Source organism: Globicephala melas, chromosome 19 (genome assembly GCF_963455315.2).
Source record: "Globicephala melas chromosome 19, mGloMel1.2, whole genome shotgun sequence".
In the NCBI taxonomy this organism is placed as follows: Eukaryota; Metazoa; Chordata; class Mammalia; order Artiodactyla; family Delphinidae; genus Globicephala; species Globicephala melas.
Window position 1 is genome coordinate 10248749 of NC_083332.1, and position 22097 is coordinate 10270845.

At 46.9% G+C, this 22097-nt stretch overlaps 1 protein-coding gene across 1 annotated transcript in view; it reads right to left on the bottom strand.

Moving 5' to 3' along the window:
• The window catches only part of IGSF23 (immunoglobulin superfamily member 23), a 41474-nt gene extending 19618 nt beyond the window's left edge, over window positions 1-21856 (bottom strand). Inside the window, exons 1-2 of the mRNA XM_030873990.2 lie at window positions 21805-21856; window positions 16650-16704 (exon numbers count right to left, since the gene is read on the bottom strand). The gene's annotated coding sequence lies outside the window, so the exon portion shown is untranslated. The remainder of the gene's footprint in view (window positions 1-16649; window positions 16705-21804) is intronic.
• Window positions 21857-22097: the final 241 nt, after the last annotated feature.

Below are 22097 nucleotides of genomic sequence, written 5' to 3' on the forward strand. Positions count from 1 at the left end.
TTTTAGCTCCATGAGGGTGGAGAAAGAGAGAAGTGACAATGAAAACTGGTCTTTGCACTTTTCAGGAAAAGGGAGTATCAATGTAGATATTATTACCAGGGGCAACAGATTATTATTAAGACAACCAGTCCAGATTTGGGAGGTATTAGCAACTAAATTGTATCACCCCAAACTCATACGTTGAAGTCCTAAACCCCCAAGTAACTGTATTGGAGACAGTTCTTTAAAGAGGTAATTAAGCTTAATGAGGTTATAAGGGTGGAGCCCTAATCCAATAGGCCCAGTGATCTCATAAGAAGAGGAAAAGACACCAGGGATGCGAGTGCACACAGGGAAAAGGTCATCTGAGGACACAGCAAGATGTCACCTGTCTGCAAGCCAAAAAGAGAGGCCTCAGGAGAAGCCAACTCTGCTAACACCTTGACTTTGGACTACCAGAACAATGAGTTCTGGTAGTTTACGCCACCTAGCCTGTAGTAGTTTATTAAGGCAGCCCTAGCAAACTAATACAGCAGGTTAATGAGGACTTTCAAAGGATGCAGCAAACATCAATTTTTGAAGTCTGGGTTTCTTATAAGACTCCTTTATTCGAAATACATTTACAAGGAGAATTTCACGAGGCAAAAAGTCTCTGCTTTCCATAAGCTGCAGAAGAGGGAATATTTTCTCCTTCTTGTTGCTGAGATTTTTGTTACCAGTTAGAACAACCTAGAGTTTCAAGGCAGTCTTGCAATCCTCCCCCCACCCCGCCCCCCGGCTTTTCTTTTAGTGTTAAGAGAACAAAGAAACAGCTTCAATATGGTCAAAACTTACAATGTAAAAGGAAATGGGAATAATATGATCATTAACAAATAGAACACAAGGCATGCAACGTTTTGCATCCATCAAAATGAAGAAACGAAGTAGGAGAGAAAAGTAAAAATTTTAGTTTGAGCCGTTCCAGGATGGCTGTGAACCCAGGCCAGTCTTTTGGACTCAATAACCTGTCACTTTGAGCTGTAACCCATTTGGATGTTAATGGTGACATTCCGCTATCCCAAATCTTGGGAAAAAAAGCACAATCACCTCACTTCTCAGAGAGTTGCATTTGAAAAATCTCTTGTCTTCTTGCAAACCTAAGAAGTCCACAATGGTGACAATTCCAGTCTTCAAGTCTTACTTGGGTCGTGGGTGGGGCCCTTCCCCTTAATGTTCATCTCACATTTTAAAACCTTTTAATAGACATTCCTTCTTGCCGCTCCTCACCCCATCTCATGGTTAATTGAGCCAGGACTATGCCCAGGTGAGAAAATCCGCCTCCAAAGTATCCGTTTAGATGCTTTTGGTTGCAAAAAATGGATAACCCAACTCAAAATGATATCCTATGTAGCAGGAATTCCAACGAGGGCAGTTCTAGGTTGGTTAACACAGTGGCTCGGTGATAACACCAAAGACCCAGGCTCTGCATCTCCCTTCCCCGCCCTCAGCAGGTCGAACTCTGAGGCAGAATCCCTTCACAGTCCAAGATGGATACCACATGGGCCAACAACAGCTTCCAAAGGCAGGATAAAAGATCACCTGTTGCTAGTTCTCTTTAAGAGACAATAAAATCTTTCCCACCGGCCCCCAGGAGACATCCTCTCATTTGGTATTGGCCAGAACCAGGTCACATGTCTGTTGCTGGGAGTAGGAGCATCATGATTGGCTCAGCTTTTGACCAATCAGGACTTGTCTTTTCTGGCGCGCTCCTGTCCTTAATTCACCGCCGAGGGCAGGGAGGAAGGTGGTCGTTTTTCAGCTCTGGGGTTCTTCCAGCAAGGAACACAGGGAGGAATGGATGCTGCGGGGAGGTACCCCACCAACCTCCACCAGTCTCCCACACCTGCTACATTTGAGAAGAGCATCCTCCTCTCCAAGCCCAGTTTACAGCCCTCCCTTCCCCCAGTTCCAGCCTCAGGCTCTTCTCTCTGCGTTTCCTCACACTTAAAAGCAGCGCTCTAGAGAGGTCCACCTGGCGGGGACCTGAGGCTTCCAGCCAACAGCCATGGGAATGAGCCATCTAGAAAGCGGATCTTCTAACCTTTAGTTCACTGCAGCTTCGGCCCTCATCTTGACCGAAACCTCACGAGAGACTCTGAGCCAGAACTACCCAGGTAAGCCGCTCCCAAATTCCTGGCGCACAGAAACTGTGCGCTTAATAACTGTTGTTGTTGTTTTTAAGCCATGAATTTTTGGAGTAATTTGTTACACAGCAATAGATACACTCCTTCACAGGGACACCAGGTGGGTTCATAGGATTCAACGAAGCAGTATCTAAGTACATGTGCTTGGCCTCAGTTTAAATGCTACCTTTTACTATTTTTATTTTTACTACAGTTTATCAAACTTCCCCCAATGGTTTAAAACCAATCTCTTTTACGTGTAACGTTAAGCTGAACTGAGCCTTGTACCAGTCCTTGGGGAGTGGGTATCATTACAGTCTGAAGCAGCACTGAACAATGGAAATGTAATGCAAGCCACAGATGTATTTTGAAGATTTCTAGGCGTTTCATTAAAAAAAAAGCAGAGGGCTTCCCTGGTGGCGCAGTGGTTGGGAGTCCGCCTGCCGATGCAGGGGACATGGGTTCGTGCCCTGGTCCCGGGGGATCCCACGTGCCGCGGAGCGGCTGGGCCCGTGGGCCATGGCCGCTGGGCCTGCGCGTCCGGAGCCTGTGCTCCGCAACGGGAGAGTAGGCCGCGGCGGTGAGAGGCCCGCGTACCACAAAAAAAAAAAAAAAAAAAAGGCAGAAAGACAGGATAATTATTTTCACCTGTTTGCCACTACCTACGTAAAATTGGTTTCAGGTTGTCGTCATTCTGGTGGATTTGAATTTATCACTAATTGTAACTGAAACTAGATGTATTTAATATAAGCTATAGAACCATGGAAAATTATAACTTGAAACTTGGGTATTATGAATTATCAGCTAAAGAAAAACTAGGTGAGAATATGGTATTCTTATACATTTAGAGACTTGCTGATTTAGTGTTTCTTACAAAAAATCGGTTGTCTTGACACATTAATAAAAGTGAATGGTGGGGCTTCCCTGGTGGCGCAGTGGTTGAGAGTCCGCCTGCCGATGCAGGGGACACGGGTTCGTGCCCCGGTCCGGGAAGATCCCACGTGCCGCGGAGCGGCTGGGCCCGTGAGCCATGGCTGCTGAGCCTGCGCGTCCGGAGCCTGTGCTCCGCAACGGGAGAGGCCACAACAGTGAGAGGCCCGCGTACCGCAAAAAAAAAAAAAAAAAAAAGTGAATGGGCACCATACTCATAGAGATTTCTATCATGTGAATCAATGCTAGAAAACAGTAACAACAACAAAGTTGGATGCTTCTTCCTTAAATTATTTTCTATTGTCCAGAGGAAAACAGTGACATTCTTAGCATGGTATTTGAAGTCCTTCATATTCTGACCTCTACCAACATTTCCATTCTGACTCCCTACCATTCCCTCCATATACTCTGTGCCAGAGCATCTGGAGGCGTATACTCCATATATGGTTCCATCTAAAATAACCCAATTATTTGAGAGTTGGTAAAAATCCAACTCTTTTTTTAAAAAAATTATTTTCTTGAAGTATAGCTGATTTACAATGTTGTGTTCATTTCTGCTCTACAGCAAAGTGATGCAGTTATACACATATACATTCTTTTTCCTATTCTTTTCCATTAGGGTTGATCACAGGATATTGAACATAGTTCCCTGTGCTCTACAGTAGGACCTTGTCGTTTATCCATTCTATACATAGTCGTTTGCATCTGCTAATCCCAAACTCCTGATACTTCGCTCCCCCAGCCCCCCTGCCCCTCGGCAACCACAAGTCTGTTCTCTGTGTCTGTGAGTCTGTTTCTGTTTTGTAGATCAGTTCATTTGTGTGGTATTTTAGATTCTACATATAAGTGATGTCATATGGTATTTCTCTTTCTGCCTTACTTCACTTAGTATGATCATCTCTAGGTCCACATGTGTTACTGCAATATCCAACTCTTCTTCTGGGGCCACCTCAGCTTCCTCCATGGTCTCTTTGGTAACCGTTCACCACTTTCTGTGCTCCCAAAGCACTGGACTCATACCTCCTTCATAGTGCCCATCACGTTTAGTTGAGGGAACTCTGCAGCTACACTCTGTGCTGTCTGAGTGCAAGGATGCTGCTGTGTTCTGTGTATCCCCAAGCAATGGCCCGTAGGCAGCACTGAACACATGTTTAATTGATTGGTACAGCACTGCGCACTCTATGTCAGCGCTGAACACGTGTTTAATTGATTGGTACAGCACTGTGCACTCTATGTCAGCGCTGAACACATGTTTGATTGGTACAGCACTGCACGCTCTATGGCAGGGAGGTACTCTTCACTCCTGTGTGTTATCAGAATCGTCAGCAGAGCTTTGTGAACATACAGGTACCAGGGCTCCATACCGGAGCCACTAAGTCAGTATCTCACAGGGGTGGGTCTGGGTTTGTGCATCTGGGGCAGAAGCTCCACACGGATTCTAACGTGTGAACAATGGAGTTTGTAAAGAGATAGATCAATATAGACTAGAACTGCCAGGGAAAATTTGTGGAGGATGGGGCATGCACCAAACTTTGAAGTTTTGGGGAAAGATATACCAGGTCAATTAAAAATAAAAGACAAAAGTACAGACATGAAAGTCAAGATGACAGTAAGGAGACCAGATTTTTTTTTATTTTATTTTTTTTGCGGTACGCGGGCCTCTCACTGTTGTGGCCTCTCCCGTTGCGGAGCACAGGCTCCGGACGCGCAGGCTCAGCAGCCATGGCTCACGGGCCCAGCCGCTCTGCGGCACGTGGGATCTTCCCGGACCGGGGCACGAACCCGTGTCCTCTGCATTGGCAGGCAGACTCTCAACCACTGCGCCACCAGGGAAGCCCAGGAGACCAGATTTTTGAATAGATGGTTTGTGTGAGAGTGATACCTGCTAATTGTGGATGAGCGTGGTAGGGACAGATCGTGGGGGACTTTGAAAATCTGTGCAGACTCCAGCAGTCAACAGAGGCTGACAGTCTTAGAGATGGCGCATTGTTGAATCTTGTCATGGCAGCACGTTTTCAGAAAGAGGGTAACTTGTTTATGAAAAAGGATGAGGAAGCCCTCATCCATAAAAAAATATTTCTCTGAAACCTTTCTTGAGAAATTTATGAATTAAAGAATCATAAAATTTTAGAACTAAAAGTATACATTTATCCCTTGCCTTTGAGTAGAATTCCACAGAAAACAAATTCCTCTTTGATAAAAAGAAATGGTTCCATGGTTAAATGAATTTAGGTGTTAAAAAAAAGCAAAAAGAAGCAGGTAAAATTAATTTTAATAGTATATTTTATTTAGCCCAATATATCCAGAATGTTGTCATTTCAACATGTATTCAATATAATAAATTACTAATGAGATGCTTTACATTCTTTTCTTCATGCAAAGTCTTGCAAATCCAGTGTGTATTTTACACTTATAGCGCATCTCAAAGCAGACCACTAGCCACATGTGGACCGCTGGTAGTGGACAGCTCTGGGTTCTGAAGTATGCACCATAAAGCAGGATCAGAGAGGTTTGGAGTCTAGCTCAAGGACACACAGCAGGGCCCAGCTCAACTTTCTTCTCAGCCCCTGGTTTTCCCTGGGAGTGGGGCCCAACCCACAGCACATTCTAAACCAATTGCTCTCAAGTTCTAGAGAACTCTAGAGCATTGGAGAATCACCTGGGGAGCTTGTTAACATTGTTAAAATGAGGATCCCAGCCCCACCCCAGATGTACAGCATCAGAACCTCCAGGGGTGGAAGCCAGGGATCTGCATTAACCAACTCCCTGTGTTTCCGATGCACATCTGCGGGGCACACCTGGAGGACCACTGCTCCCAGACACTTTGGAATCATTTGGGGAGCTTATCAGAACTCCAGTGCCCAGGCTGCACCCCAGGTCAACCTAATCTCTAAAGGTGGACCAGAACATCGATTTACTTTAAAAAATCTACTCTATTGAGGTATAATTTACATCCATTAAGATGCACCTATTTGGGGCTTCCCTGGTGGCGCAGTGGTTGAGAGTCCGCCTGCCGATGCAGGGGACGCGGGTTCGTGCCCCAGTCCGGGAAGATCCCACATGCCGCGGAGCGGCTGGGCCCGTGAGCCATGGCCGCTGAGCCTGCGCGTCCGGAGCCCGTGCTCCGCAACGGGAGAGGCCACAGCAGTGAGAGGCCCGCGTACCACAAAAAAAAAAAAAAAAAAAAAAAGATGCACCTATTTAAAGTGTAACTTTGTGGGGGCAGGGTTAAATTAGAAGTTTGAGATTAACATATACACATTACTATATATAAAATAGACAACCAACAAGGACTTGCTATATAGCATAGGGACCTCTACTCAATATCTTGTAATGATCTATAAGGGAAAAGAATCTGAAAAATAATATATATATATAGATATACATATACATATATGTATATATATATATATCTGAATCACTTTGCTGTACACCTGAAACTAACACAACATTGTAAATCAGGTATAGCTCAATTTTTAAAAAAGTGTACGGCTTCTCTGGTGGCTCAGTGGTTGGGAATCCACCTGCCAATGCAGGGGACAGGGGTTTGAGCCCTGGCCCGGGAACATCCCACATGCCGCGGAACAACTAAGCCCGTGCGCCACAACTACTGAGCCTGAGCTCTAGAGCCCGCAAGCCACAACTACTGAAGCCTGCACGCCTAGAACCTGTGCTCTGCAACAAGAGAGGCCACGAAAATGAAAAAGAAGCCTGCGCACCACAATGAAGAGTAGCCCCCGTTCACCACAACTAGAGAAAGCCCACGCTCAGCAACGAAGACCCACCCAACACAGCCAAAAATAAATAAATAAAGAAATTTATTTTTAAAAATAAATAAACAACCCGCCTGCCAATGCAGGAGACATGGGTTTGAGCCCTGGTCCGGGAAGATCCCACATGCCACAGAGCAGCTAAGCCCGTGCACCACAACTTCTGAGCCCGCGCTCTAGAGCCCGCAAGCCACAACTACTGAGCCCATGTGCCACAACTACTGAAGCCTTGCGCCTAGAGCCCGTGCTCCGCAACAAGAGAAGCCACCGCAATAAGAAGCCCGCGCACCGCAACGAAGAGTAGCCCCTGCTCGCCCCAACCAGAGAAAAGCCCACGCGCACCAATGAAGACCCAATACAGCCAAAATTAAGTAATTTTTTTAAATGTAAATTTTGATATATTTAACCCATGTAACCACCACTACAGTCAAGATACAGAACATTTTCGTGACCCCAAAGATTCCTTTGTGCCCCTTTTGCAGTTAATCCCTCTACCTCAGGCAACCACTGATTGGCCTTTTTTTTTTTTTTTCCAGAAAAAAGATTAGATTTGTCTTAGCATTTCTTATCAGTGGAATCGAGTACATTCTGAGCAGTCATTTCACTCAGCATAATGTTTTTGAAATTCAACTATGTGGTTGCCTGTCCCAGTATTTCATTCCTTTTTATTGCTGAGTACAGTTGACCCTTGAATAACATGGGTTTGAACTGCATGGGTCCACTTATATGCAGATTTTTTTCAATAAATATACAAGAATATATGTGTAGAACATCCTGTGCAAGACTTGTTTTGACTTGTTTACATAGGCATAAGGTGAATATATTTATATATTTAATATACAAATATATTTTATATATTATAAAATTAATGTGTTTTTGTACTGTTTTTATGACTTTCGAAGAATTACGTTACAGTATGCCCTCCTCCCTCCGTCCCTCCCTCCCCCTCATAATTGGGAAACTGTGTGTCAAGTAAGTGATTTTTTTAAAAAATGTGTCAATGTTTCCAGTACTGTATTATGAATATGACTGTAATATTTGTATGCCGTTAAAATTTATTGACTTGGCTACCAGGAAGCAACAGTATCAGTTAAGCTAGGCTACCATAAAGCAATCCTATTGCTGCTGCTTCCTTATCAATGCATGATTTGTTATGCCTGTAAGTAAATATGAATGCCTTTTTTCACATTATCTTTTCGTTTTTGATGTTGTGTCAGTAAAACGTCTAACATCTACAGTGTTTTGTATACTGTATCGATAGAGGTACTGACAGATGGTTCATCTTGTAAACAGTGGTATCGATAAATATAGTACAGTATTGTAAATGTATTTTCTCTACCTTATGATTTTCTTAATATTTTCTCTAGCTTAGTTTATTGTAAGAATGCAGTATATTAATATAATACATATAACATACAGAATATGTGTTTATCAACTGTCTGTGTTATCAGTAAGGCTTCTGGTCAGTGGTAGGCTATTAGTAGTTAAGTTTTGGGGGAGCCGAAACTTATACGTGGATTTTCGACTGCACAGGGGGTCCATGCTCCTAATCCCCACGTTGTTCAAGGGGCAACCATATTCCATTGTGTGGATGTACCACAGCTCTCTTATACACTCATCAGTATTTGAAAGTCTTCTCCAGTGTTTCTGATGGGTGAACAAGGTTGAGAAGTCTTGCTCTGAGCTTGGGGCTTTTAATCTATAAACCCACAATCCTATAAATTTATGGTCTCCTAAATATGATGCTGACGTCTTCAACTGCTGAGTGTGAGAAAGACAGGGATGGGTGATGGGATGAAGCCTGTGCTTCCAAACGGTAACTCTCCCAGCCATGTACCTGCCTTGTGGTTTGAGGATACCCGTGAGAAGGCTACACCCATGTCTTTGCCCCTGCTGTTCCCTGTGTCTGAAACACCCTTCCCATTTTCTCCAAGTATCCAAAGGATGCCTAGTGGTTTCTGCTCTCAGCCCACAATTCCTCCTCCCCAGAGAGCTGGTCAGAACCCTAACAAATATGGCCAAGGGACTAGTTAGTTCTGATAGTTCAGGATGTGCTGTCTGGGTCAGGGCACCCTCTGCTCTTCTCCCGGAGGCTCTGAGACCCCTCCAGCTGGTCTGCCTATCCCCCCAGCTCCAGCCCATCATCCACTTGCTACCATGTTCTTCCTGTTGCTTGGTTATGACCCTGTCATTTGGGCTGTAACAGGAACTGTTACTTTCCACTCCATCCGCTCCGCCTTACCATGCTGTTCTCTGGAAGCTGATACGGGGGGGGGGGTGCGGGGAATATACCCCCTCAATCTAGTTCTTCTACCCCCTCTTCCCACCCCAGGGTGGACCAGGGTGCCACTGCCTTGCATAATTCCGTTGGATGTACTCCTTGTGAATGGTTCCTCCTGGTGGTAGAGGTGTGTATTTTGAATGACAGTGGTAGGATGGGTGCTTGTCCAGACAGTGGTGGGGGGGCTGGGTCTTCTATCTCTGGGGGTTGCAGGAGACCAAGGCCCCACCCCATTTACAGCTCTTGAGAGTCACAGGTAAGCACTCGCTGTGGTTGCCTCATGGGAAGACTGGATTATCGATTAGTGTCAGCTCCCATCTTGTCAGGCAGGGACCTTGCCCTGGGTGGAGCAGGGATGGTTTCCTCTTTTGATAAGAAAGGACGGAGCTGGGTTCTAACAGGAGATCAACAGCCCCTTGGCCTTGTGCCTGCTTCCCGGGCCACCACCTGCCCCCGGTGAGCTACATCCACTGGCCCACTGTTGATAGTTTCTTTTTGGTGGAATCAGTTCTCCGAAGGCCTGTCAGGAAATTCCTCAGTTTAGAAGGCCTTGGACTGAAGATGCAGGATGCCTTCCATCTCTGTGGAAGGATAAGATTTTGGAAGAGATTCCCCTGATATCCACGACCCTTTCTTCCTTAGTAATACAAGCCTTGATTTTTAAATGGATACATTAGAACAGCAAAAATTACACTATGTTCCCCTACGTTTTGGCCAGTAGATACAAGTATAGAAGTGTTGTGTGGGACTTCTAGGGATTGGCCTTAAAGAGACTGTTTCTAAGCCTTTCTTCCTTTGCATTACTGACTGGAATGTGGATGTCATGGCTGGAGCTCCAGCAGCCATCTTGGATCACAAGTCATATACTGAAGATGACAGAGCAATAATATGAAAGGAGGCTGGGTCCTCATGATTGTGAAGCTGCCACATTAGCCCTGCATGCCCTACCTCCAGACTCTGTGTATGTAAAAGTTAATTAAACTTCCAACTTGTTTATGTCATATGACTTTAGGTTTTTCTGTTACTTGCAGCTGAACCTAGTCTTGACAAAATACTCTCTCATGGAGGAGAAATTCAGGGTACATCCTGTCATGGCAGGTGTATCTCTTGAAATTCTTTTGGGTCCACATGGCAGGAACCCAACTGGAAGTAGTTTAAGGAAAAAGGGAAATTTGTTGTAAGGGAACTCCAAGGTAGGACACCCAGAAACAGGCTCAAACCCCTGCAGGGATTTTTCTTCTCTCTCTTTCATGTCTGCCTCTCTCCATACCGTGGATTCATTCTTCTCTCTTCTTACAGCCTGGCTTTCTCCATGGAGGCAAGAACATAGCTGCTCATAGCCGTAAGCTCTCTTGCATTTTTGGCTGCCCACAGGGAGACAGAGTCTCTCAAGCTCCCCCGGTTGTGAATCCCAAGTGGGCACAGATGCAGCCCCTCATTTCAGCAGGGCCAGTGGTGTGCTGGAGGGGTGCTGACTTGAAGGCTCAGACCACTGGGAGGGTCTGAGCTTCCCCACATCGCAGCCTCCCAAGCCACGCCCACTTCCACCTCCAGTATCTGTCTTCCCATCCCCCCACCCCTGTTCCTTTTTACTGATGTCCTTTGTCCTGATTGTGCCAACTGGAACAATCACGAAGCCACTGAAATCTGGGGTTGTTAGACAGATTGAACAATGGGAGGAAATGTAATACGGACTGGAATAAAAGCATGTTAAAATTGCTTACTCCTGAAACTCCTGAGCTCAGCTTCTCAGTAAGATTCAATGATCTGAGTTGAATTAAGGGTAGAGGACGAAGCCTGTGGGTGACATAGCCCAGAGGTTGAGGGCATAGCTTCGGAGCCAGCCTTCCTGGGTACCAGTCCTGCTTTCACCACTAGCCAGCTGTGAGCCATCGGGCAAGCTATTGTTCATTCTACCCACAGCTTCCCTATCTAAAATGGGAATAATAATAGAATCTACCTTGGAGGGTTGTTAGGAATAACAGTCCAAGGCCAGTGCCTGCTGGGCGGTGAATGGCTCAGTGTGGGAAGCTTCTGGGGCACAGCAATGAAAGTATCAACACTTACGCAGCCTAACACCATACACAAAAATAAACTCAATGGATTAAAGATCTAAATGTAAGGTCGGGTACTATAAGACTCTTAGAAGAAGACATAGAACACTCTCTGACATAAATCGCAACAAGATCTTTTTGGATCCACCTCCTAGAGTAATGAAAATAAAAACAAAAATAAATGGGATTAATTAAGCTTAAAAGCTTTTGCACAGCAAAGGAAACCATAAACAAAACGAAAAGACAACTCAAAGAATGGGAGAAAATATTTGCAAACGAATCGACTGACAAGGGATTAATTTCCAAAATATACAAACAGCTCATGCAGCTCAATATCGAGAAAACAACCCAATCAAAAAATGGGCAGAAGACCTAAATAGACATTTCTCCAAAGAAGGTGGCCAAGAGGCACATGAAAAGCTGCTCAACATCACTAATCATTAGAGAAATGCAAATCAAAACCACAGTGAGGTATCACCTCACACCAGTCAGAATGGGCATCATCAGAAAATCTACAAACAGCAAATACTGGAGAGGGTGTGGAGAAAAGGGAACCCTCTTGCACTGTTGGTGGGAATGTAAATTAGTACAACCATTATGGAGAACAGTATGAAGGTTCCTTAAAAATAGAGCTACCTATGATCCAGCAATCCCACTCCTGGACTGTAAAAGACAAAAACTCTAATTCGAGAAGATACATGCACCCCAATGTTCATTGCAGCACTATTTACAATAGCCAGGACATGGAAGCAACCTAAATGTCCATCAACAAAGGAATGGATAAAGAAGATGTGGTACATACATACAATGGAATAGTACTCAGCCATAAAAAATAACGAAATAATGCCATTTGCAGCAACATGGATGGACCTAGAGATTGTCATACTGAGTGAAGTAAGTCAGAGAAAGACAAATATCGTAGGATATCGTTTATATGTGGAATCTAAAAAAAGGGTACAAATGAACTTATTTACAAAACAAATAGAGTCACAGATGTAAAAAACAAACTTATGGTTACCAAAGGGGAAGGGGGGAGGGATAAATTGGGAGATTGGCATTGATATATGCACACTACTATATATAAAATAGGTAACTAATAAGGACCTACTGTATAGCACAGGGAACTCTACTCTGTAATGATATATATGGGAAAAGAATCTAAACTAGTGTGGATGTATGAATACGTATAACTGGATCACTTTGCTGTACAGCAGAAACTAACACAACATTGTAAATCAACTATACTCAACAAAACAAAACAAAACACGTATGCAACATCGCATCTGTCTGCTGGGTTCGTATCCCAGTCTTTCCACTTGCTGGTTGGTGGCTGGGGCGTTGAGTAAAGCCCCTCCCTGTGTCTCCACAGAGTGCATTGTAAGGATTGAACGAGACAGGATGCGATGCAGTTGGGACAAGAGTTAATGTTTGCCAGATGTTAATTATCAGGCTTGTTATTGCCTCCACCCCTTCCACTGGCTGCTGGAGCCTGCTCCCACCAGCTTCGTTGAGCAGTTAAATATTCAGGAATGCCAGCTCCTTGTTCAGCCATTAGTAGCTTGAAATTGGCCATGGTGGGAACATACACACCATGGAAATTGACCAGCAGGACAAATCAGGGCTTTTACTCTTCTTTTCAGAGAACTAGTTTACTAGCACACACCATTGCCCCCTGCTCCATGTTTCCCGAAAATCCTTCTCTTGCCCACCTCCTTGCTGAGATCCAGAACAATCCATTCAGCTGTCTCCTGCAAGTTGCCATGCACAGACCCACTGGCCCCTCAAGCCCCGTGTGGGAACTCGACGTTGTCACCTCCACTCTGCCCTGCCCCCAGCACCTCCGTGGTTACCCTCAGCCCTCCCACACCTTGCAGTCATCCCCCCCACACCTTGCAGTCATCCCCAGCTCCTGTATCACACACGCCCATCCAATCGATCATCAAATCCTGTTAACTCTGCCTCCAGAATATCTCCCGAATCTCCCGTTGCTTTCCCCGTGCACCGCCCTCTTCCCCAGGCATCCACTGGTCAGCTTTCTGTCACTATAGGTTAGTTTACATTTTCTCATCTTTTAGGTAAATGGAATCACATACCGGGTACTCTGTTTCCACCTGGCTTTTTTAACTCAGCCTAACTATTTTGAGATTTATCCATGTTATTGGGTTATCAACAGCTTATTCCTGTTCATGGCTGCGTAGTAGTCCGTTGTACAGATTTCCCATCATCTGTTTTATCCACTCCCCTGTTGATGGACCCCTGGGTCATTCCAGTTTCAAGAAACGAGGAATACTGTGGTCTGAGCCCTGTCCCCTGTGGTCTGGGTCATCGCCGTCTCCCTGGTCTCCCTGCCATCTTTCCCCCACATGTAGCCACAGGGATTCCATTAAAACAGAAATTGTGTCTTTGCTTTACTCTGTCTCAAGCAGAGTAAAAGCCAGAGTCCTCCCCTCACCCACATATTCACCCCACCGCTCACTGTTAGCTCTCTGCCCTCATCTCCCACTCTCCCTGCCCCGCCGCCCCACTCATTATCCCCCGGCTGCCCCCTCTCCTAGCTGTTTGTTCCTTCACCGTGCCCTGCCACGCTCCAACTCCGGGTGGACCCCTGTCCTCTGCCTGGGCTCCTCCCTCCATCTGGATGCTCCTCCCCCAGATCTGCATGCACCTCCTCCTCTCACCTCCACTGGGCTCCTGCTCCAGCATCTCCTCCCTGGAGGGTGCCCCCTCCCAAGCTCCCAGCACTTCTCATCTCCCTTCTCTGCTTTCTTTTCTCCACAGCAGTGATCACCGAGTCACCTACACTATCATTTACTTATTTGCAATGTTCATTGGTTGCCTCCCTCCCCACCATGTCACCTCCCTAAGGGCAGAGACTTTGTTCATGGCTGCAGCCCCAGCACCTAGCACGGTGCCTGGCACACAGTAGCTGCTCAGTTGGTAGCTGTAAGATAGGCCTACTGGCATCCCAGTTCTTCTGAGCGGTCTGAAACCCCACCCAAATCTTCCTTGCCTTCCCCAAAGACAGTCCGCTCTCTCTTCTCCTGGTGATGCCGCCTCTCCCATCACCACCCAGCTCCAGCCACCTCTCCTAAAAGCGCTCCCAGGCACCTAGTTGCACCCTCCCCTCTGTGTTCCACATTGTTTTGTTAATACTCTCATTAAAGCATATTTTCACGCTGTAAAAAAGCAAACTATAAAGCTGCCTTCCCATTGCTCTCCAGGCCACAAGGGAGGGGAAACAGTGCTCTGGGAGTCCTTGGTGGGGCGGATTGAAGAAAGGTGGGTCTTCAATCTTTCATTCATTCGTTCATCCATCCATCCATTCATTCACTATTCAGCCATGAAGTGTCAGCTGAATTTCCGGTGGCAGGAGGGGGTCGGGGGTGGAGAATGGGAGGGAGAGGCATCCTGGTGGAGGGAGCTGAGGGGGGAAGTGTCCCTGTCAGAGCGGGTGGAGCCTTATCTGAGGGACAGCGTCAGCTGGATCTCCATGAGTTCCATCACTGCCGAAACAGAACTTGTCCTGTTCTGCTTGAAACCCTTCAGTGGCTTCACCTTTGCCGCTGAGTCAGAATCAGGTCCACCTGTCCCCACATGGCTCCTGAGATCCTATACGGTCCTGGCACACGCAGCAGACAGACTGAGCTGCTGGCATTTTCTCAAATGTGCTCTGTTCTTTCCTGCCCCTGGGCCCCGTTCACGACCATCCTTCAGGTCTCCCCTGGATGTGATTTCTACCTTGAAGCTTGGCTTCCGCCCCAGGTGGGTTGGGGCATCCGCTCTGATGCCACGTCCTCTGTTTTCATGCCTGTCCCAGCTCTCACGAGCGTGTTCTGGGTGGCAAGTTTTCTTACCATGGACCCACCAGCCTTTGAGAGTCCTGAGGGTGGGGTTAGATCTTAGCCATCTTCATAGCCTCAGATGTGCCAGTGTGTCAGTGGGGAAGTGGGACCAATGTGGGCCCAAAGAAATGAGTCTGGGTGTTAGAGGTTCACCTTTGACAAGAACACAACCACACATACTTTCCACTCAACTTTTGTGCCTGTGTAGTGGGTGCTACGCTGCTTTCCCCAGAGCCACTCTTTCAGGGCTGGCACACCATCCCAGCTGCCAGAGATGCCAGCTGCCGAGGCCTCCTGCTCCCTGCCTCCCTAGGAATCACCCCTCTGAAGGGAACTGCCTCGCCCAAGCTCGTGCCCCTCCCAGGTGGTCAGCGTCCACAGGTCGGTACAGGGACACCAAAGCCACCCCTCGTATTAATTTCCTGGGGCTGCCGTAATGAAGTACCGCCAGCTGGGCGGCTTAAGCAACAGACATTTATATGCTCCTAGTTCTGGAGTCTAGAGGTCTGAAGTCAGTGTGTTGGCAGGGTCGGTTCCTTCTGAGGGCTGGGAGGGAGGAGCCGTTCTAGGCACCTCTCCCAGCGTCTGGTAGCCTCAGGAGTTCCCTGCCCTGTAGATGGCGATCTCCCTGTGTTTTCACTTCATCTTCCCTCTTTGGGTGTCTGTCTCTGTGTCTAAATTTCCCCTTTTATAAGGACACAGTCCTATTGGATGAGGGCCCACCCTAATGACCTCATCTCAGCTTGATGAACGCAAAGACCCTATTTCCAAATAAGGTCACATTCACAGGTCCCGGGAATCTGGATCTTCAACTTCTTTGTGGGAACACAAGTCAACCCACAATAACCTTTTCGTCTCCCTTTGGGCCAGCCCAATCTCAGAGCTCCCTGTGGGGTCTCAGAGTGGACCGAGGCCTCACCTTCCATCTGTCAGTAGATCAGCGTATCTCTCCACCTAGCCCTGCCTCCTCAGAACCTCACAAGGCTGGATCTGAGAATACTATGCAGGCAGACCTTTCGCATGCAACTTCCTGTCCGGGGGCCCCGGGGCAAACACAGGGACACAGGAGCTCCCTGAGTCAGCTCGGCTCACGGTGAAGGCTGATGATGGATTCTGAAGGGGCCACACACTGTGACCACCTCCTGTGAAGCAGGCCTGTGCCACGTCCTGCTTTTGTAGCAGGATGGTGAAGACCTCGTGCTGGATGGCCAGGGTTCAACTTTCAGTGCTGCCACGTGTTGGCTGTGTGATTGTATAAAATTACTAATACCTTCTTCCTAGGGTTAATGTGAGGGTTGAGTTAATCCAATAAAGTTCTAGGCACACAGTAAGCACTCAATACATGTTCACTTGCACTGTCCAGGTTTAGGTTGAGCTGGTCTACAGACAACACCTCCACACATCCAAAGGAGGCAGGCTTCTGGGTCCCGAACTTCCGCTTCTAAGTCTCTGGTGACTTCTCCGAATGCCCAGCTCACCTTAAATTCAACCCCTCTGCCATGTGTTTGCATCTGTCAGAGTGTTGTAAAATTTCACATTACATTTAATGGGCAATGAAAGCTAAATTTAAATTTTGTTTTAGAAAGGAAAGGTGCTTAGGGGAATTGCTTCATAAGTCCACAAAGGCTTACCAAGGTCGATAAACGAGGCACAGGTGTGTGAAATAATCCAGTCCTTTGCAAGAGGCTGCAAATTTGAAAAAAGTTTACTGTAAATACAGAATTAAATCCAAGTGCCCTTCACATTGTTTTTTTTTTTTCACATTGTTTTTTAACGATAACTTTCCATTTTGAAATAGTTTGACTCAAAAGAATTTGCAGAAATAGGAGCGAGAGTTCCTGGACACGCCCTTCACTTACTGTGGTGTTTTTACTCACAGCACTAATACCAGATGTGTGGTTTGCTTTTCTTATAGCGTCTCTGATTCTCTAACACCAACCCGTGTGTCCTGCAGTTCAGTTTGACACTAGCTACCCAGAGTCAGTGTCAGACGCCACAGGTTAAGGGCTCAGTCCTACAAGTCGGCCCTCACTTCAGAGGCCAGTAGCGATCATTGGGTCCCCAAGTTACCGGAACTTCTGTTGGACTTGGCTACAGAGTTGGGGGTTTCTACAACCCCCCTCCCTTTCAGGTTCAATCATTCGCCAGAACAGCTTACAAAACTCAGGGAACCACTTAACTTGCATTTTGTGCTTTATTCTTTTTTTTTTTTTTTGGTGACGCCGCGTGGCATGCAGGATCTTAGTTCCCCGACCAGGGATTGAACTCGCGCCCCCTGCAGTGGAAGCTCAGAGGCTTAACCTGGACAGCCAGGGAAGTCCCTCTGGCTTATTATAAAGGATGCAACTCAGGAACAGCCAAATAGATGCACAAGGCTAGGTATGGGTGTGTGTGTGTGTGTGTGTGTGTGTGTGTGTGTGTGTGTGTGTAGAACTTCCACACCCTCTCCGGGATCACCATCCTCCTAGAACCTTGATGTCTTCCCCAACCCGGAAGCGCTCTGAACCCTGCCGTTTACGGTTTTTATGGAAGTTTCATTACACAGGCATGATTGATTACATCATTGGCCCTTGGTGATTAATTCAGCCTCCAGTCCCTCTCTCCTCCCCAGTGGTCCAGGGTGTATGAGGCTGAAAGTTCCAATCCTCTAATCACGCCTTGGCCTTTCTGGTGACCAGCCCCAATCCTGAAGCTATCTAGGGGCTCCCGGTGACCATCCACCTCAGCACACAAAAGACACTCTCACTTTGGAGATTCCAAGGGTTTTAGGAGCTGTGTGTCAGGAACTGGGGTCAAAGACCAAATGTTTAGGTTTTTTTTTGTTTGTTTTGCGGTACGCGGGCCTCTCACTGTTGTGGCCTCTCCCGTTGCGGAGCACAGGCTCCGGACGCGCAGGCTCAGCGGCCATGGCTCATGGACCCAGCCGCTCCGCGGCATGTGGGATCTTCCCGGACCGGGGCACGAACCCGCGTCCTCCGCATCGGCAGGCGGACTCTCCACCACCGCGCCACCAGGGAAGCCCAAATGTTTAGTTTTTATCGTATCACACCCAGCCTTCCACCGATGCTCTTATTTTGTATAACAATATCACCTTGTCAAAAATCAGAAAATGGATGTTGGGACAGTGCTATGAATTCAGTATCACATTGTTTTTTGAAAAAGCCTTTAAAGTACTTAGGAAAACAAAAACGAAAGAATGAAAAACCCCTTTCAGGAGGGGGCGCATTGTAGGTAAACCACGCGAGATCCTGGCTGGATCTCGAGGAAACCATCTGCTGGGTGCCGGTTTTAGGTAAATTCCCCGGCAGCTGCTAGACCCAAGCGTAAAGCGCCAGATGGATGCAGTGCTCGATAGTGAACTGCTAGATTCCTGGGGCCCAGCCAGTCTGTCTGCCGTGTAGCAGTTTGATACGATTTCAGATCCATTTGTTTATGACAAAAATGAAGTTGTTTTTTAAGAGTGAAGTTGTTTTCAGGAATGAAGTTACGGTTTTGATGTAAAAGTGAAATCGTGTGTCAGGATGTCATCAACTGCATCTGTGGTTGCTATTAAGCCCTCAGTAGCTCAGCTGCTCGAGGACCCCGCTGGGGGGCTTGTCAGTGAGGACCATACAGGAGTGTCCAGTCTGGGCAAAGTTACCCTTTGCTGATCTAAATAGCTCTCTGTGGAATCTTAAAAAAAAAAAAAAAAAGAGGGCACAAATGAACTTAATTTACAAAATGGAAGTCGAGTCACGGATGTAGAAAACAAACTTATGGTTACCAGGGGATAAGGGTGGGGGGAGGGATAAATTGGGAGATTGGGATTGACCTATACACACTACTCTATATAAAATAGATAACTAATAAGAACCTGCTGTATAGCACAGGAAACTCTACTCAATACTCTGTAATGGCCTATATGGGCAAAGAATCAAGAAAAAGAAAAAAGTGTGGTTATACGTATATGTATAACTGATTCACTTTGCTGTACACCTGAAACTAACCCAACATTGTAAATCAACTATATTCCAATAAAAAGTTTAAAAAAAGAAAGAAAGAAATAGCTCTCTGAAGACCTTGGGGCATTAGCTCCTGCCATGGTAAAGGCAACTCTTTTCCCCACAGGGGCAAAAAGCCATCAGCAGCCTGGAGGAAGATTGTCCTGCCTGCCAGCGCCTCCGTTGTTCCCTAGCAACGTGCTCTAGCAGTGAGGGACCCGTTTTCACTGGTGGGTAGCTGGACCTCAGCTCGTGGTTAAGTCGCCTCTCCCGAGAACCACCTTGTATAAAGGTACAGCTTAACTAAATTTGGACTTTATTTCCTTCATCTCCCCTTGCCTGGAACAATAGTGTAGTTCATCTGTCATTGATTTGGGGAAGGTTCTTTCTTTATGGGCTTCTTAAGAGACGTTATCCTATATGCTACTGCCTTGTGAAATTATTATAATTCCCACAGTGAGCCTGTGTTAGATAAAATATTGGTAAAGACCATCTCAGGCTCGAAGCACAATTTGCCGCAAACAAAACACCATCCCACCCTCACTCGTTTCTGAGAAAGAAAACAGTTTGTCCCCACACTGAGACCGAAGCCCACTGTGTGTTCTGTATCTCTGCCCACTAGAGAAATGTAGAGATCACTGCTAGCGGAGCCCCTTTGCCTGACAGACCCCCACCTGACCCTGCTGGAGATGGACTGTTGGTGCCTGGGCGCTAATTGATTGGTTTGTTTCTCAGAAGTTGCTTATTATTTCTGATGAATGTCTCCTGCCTAAAGATGTCCTCCCAAATCTAACACTACCACTGCCGAGAATGTGGCGCTTTGACATCCTCGGGAAATAAACAAGACGGTGCCGGGCTGCCCTGCTGGCCACCAGGCTCACGCTATCTGCTGGCTGGCCCCGTTGGCGAGAAATCGACTTTGACACACGCTCAAGGCTCATTTAAGAAATTTATGCCTAACACCTTCCACTTGGATGGATTAGAAGCCTTGGGGTGGGGGAGGGAGGGGATTCTGAGTGCCCCCCTCTGAGTCCCCCCACTACAGTCTAGGAAGTATTAGACCCCAGGCTCTGGAGCCAAATAGGTGTGGTGTGCTGCTGATTCAATCATGACTCAGAGCAAGTGACTGATACTGCTGAGCCTCAGTTTCCTCATCTGTGAAATGGGTGTTGAATAGTACTTGTCTGTGAATCTGTAAAATTGCTTTTGTTAATTAACTTCCAAGGACAAAAGGCGGAGAAGCATCATTCTCTAAAATCAGTTGTCAGAGACTTGAGTATTTGAAATCAAATTAATGAGAATGGGACATCCCACGCTTGCCTGGGGGATCTAAATAGCTCTGATCTGCAGACACAGCCTCCATTCCCAACCCAGGTTCAGAGCTTCAGATAAGGGATTTCCAGACTCAGTATTACATATTTAGCCTAATTTAGTAGCTTCCAAGGCAACGGGGCCCTGAGTTCTCTTCACAGCCCGGGTCTTATTAACCCTCTTGCTCACAGGCCTGTTTTTCTCTGTGTCAGTCAACACCCTGTCAGGAATTCCGTGGTGGTCCAGTGGTTAGGACTCTGCGCTTTCACTGCTGAGGGCGTGCATTCAATCTCTGGTCAGGGAACTAAGATCCCACAAGACTGGGGCGAGGCAAAACAAACAAAAAAAGCCCCGTGTCATTTAAATTTCACCTACACGCTACCCCTTCCCCACATCTCATATAACACTGGGTCTCCTGTTGGGGGAGACAGCCCATGGGGATTCGAACTACTTTGCTGCAGCATGAATTAAATCTGAGTTGTCAAACTGCAGGAAATGTTCCCAGTGTCTTTATAAGATAAATTTTTTTAAAGGATTTATTTATTTATTTAATTTTGGCTGCATCGGGTCTTAGTTGCGGTGTGCGGGGTCTTCGTTGTGGTGCATGGGCTTCTCTAGGTGTGGCGCATGGGCTTCTCTAGTTGTGGCGTGCGGGTTTTCTCTTCTCTAGTTGTGGCACGTGGGCTCTAGCTGAGGCGTGTGAGCTCAGTAGTTGTGGCATGCGGGCTTACTTGCCCTGAGGCATGGGGGGCTCTTAGTTTCCCGACCAGGGATGGAAGCCTCGTCCTCTGCATTGGAAGGCTGATTTACCACCAGAACAACAGGGAAGTCCCTCAGATAAATTTGATCATGCCTTATATTTTGCTGTGAGGGCTAAAAGAGCTAACGCGGAGAAAGTGCTTAGCAGGTTTCTTGGCTCGTGGATTGTTTTAACTGCATTTAAAAGTTTTCTGTATTATGATGCACCTGAGGCCTTGCTGACCCTGGACGGCCTACAGGGTTGGCTGATTCCTAGACATAGCAAATGACTTGCCTGCCAGCGGGCCTTTCACATGCAAACTAACGAAGCCAGAGCTCACTACCCCAGCTACTTTCTTTTTCTGGGACTTTCCAGTTTTGGGCCACTATCTCCCTATCCTAATTGCCCGAGGGCCAGGCATCAATCGACTAGGGACAGCCCCTTACGCCCCAGAGCCCACTGAAATGATTCAAACTAGCCAATTTTAAACGTGCTTAACCCTGCTCCCCCGCCCCACACCCCCCACCGTTCCTTCCTGTAAAAACCACAATAAAGGCTCTCGCCCACTTACCCCCCTCCCCACCCAGGCCTGAGACCAACCTCACTGTTCTCTCATGGGACCCTTCATGCTTGGATCATCCCCCGCATCTTGGGACCTGTGAGTCATAAACTATCTTTCTAGTGGCAGTCGTCTCCTGACCTCTTGATCTCACCATATCTGAATAAAAATAACATCTACATTTTAAAATGTCCCACCTGTGCTCACAAACCCATCGGTCAGCCCAGACTCCATTTGGGTGAGCTCCGATTTTCCCTCCGGGCCAAGATCTGCTTGTTCACATCTGCTCCCCGATGCCCCGCATTGACAAAGCCAGCATCCGTGCGGAAGTGCGTCCTCTGGTCGCTTGCAGAGGGAAGCTGGGGGAGCAGCTAGATTCCTGTGGGAGGAAGAGGAAGGCCAGGAACTCTTGCTGGGCCTTGCAGAGCTGCCTGAGTCCAGAGTCTCCCAGGCGCCCCCTGGAGCCAGCTGTAGGTACCTGCTTCCGCCC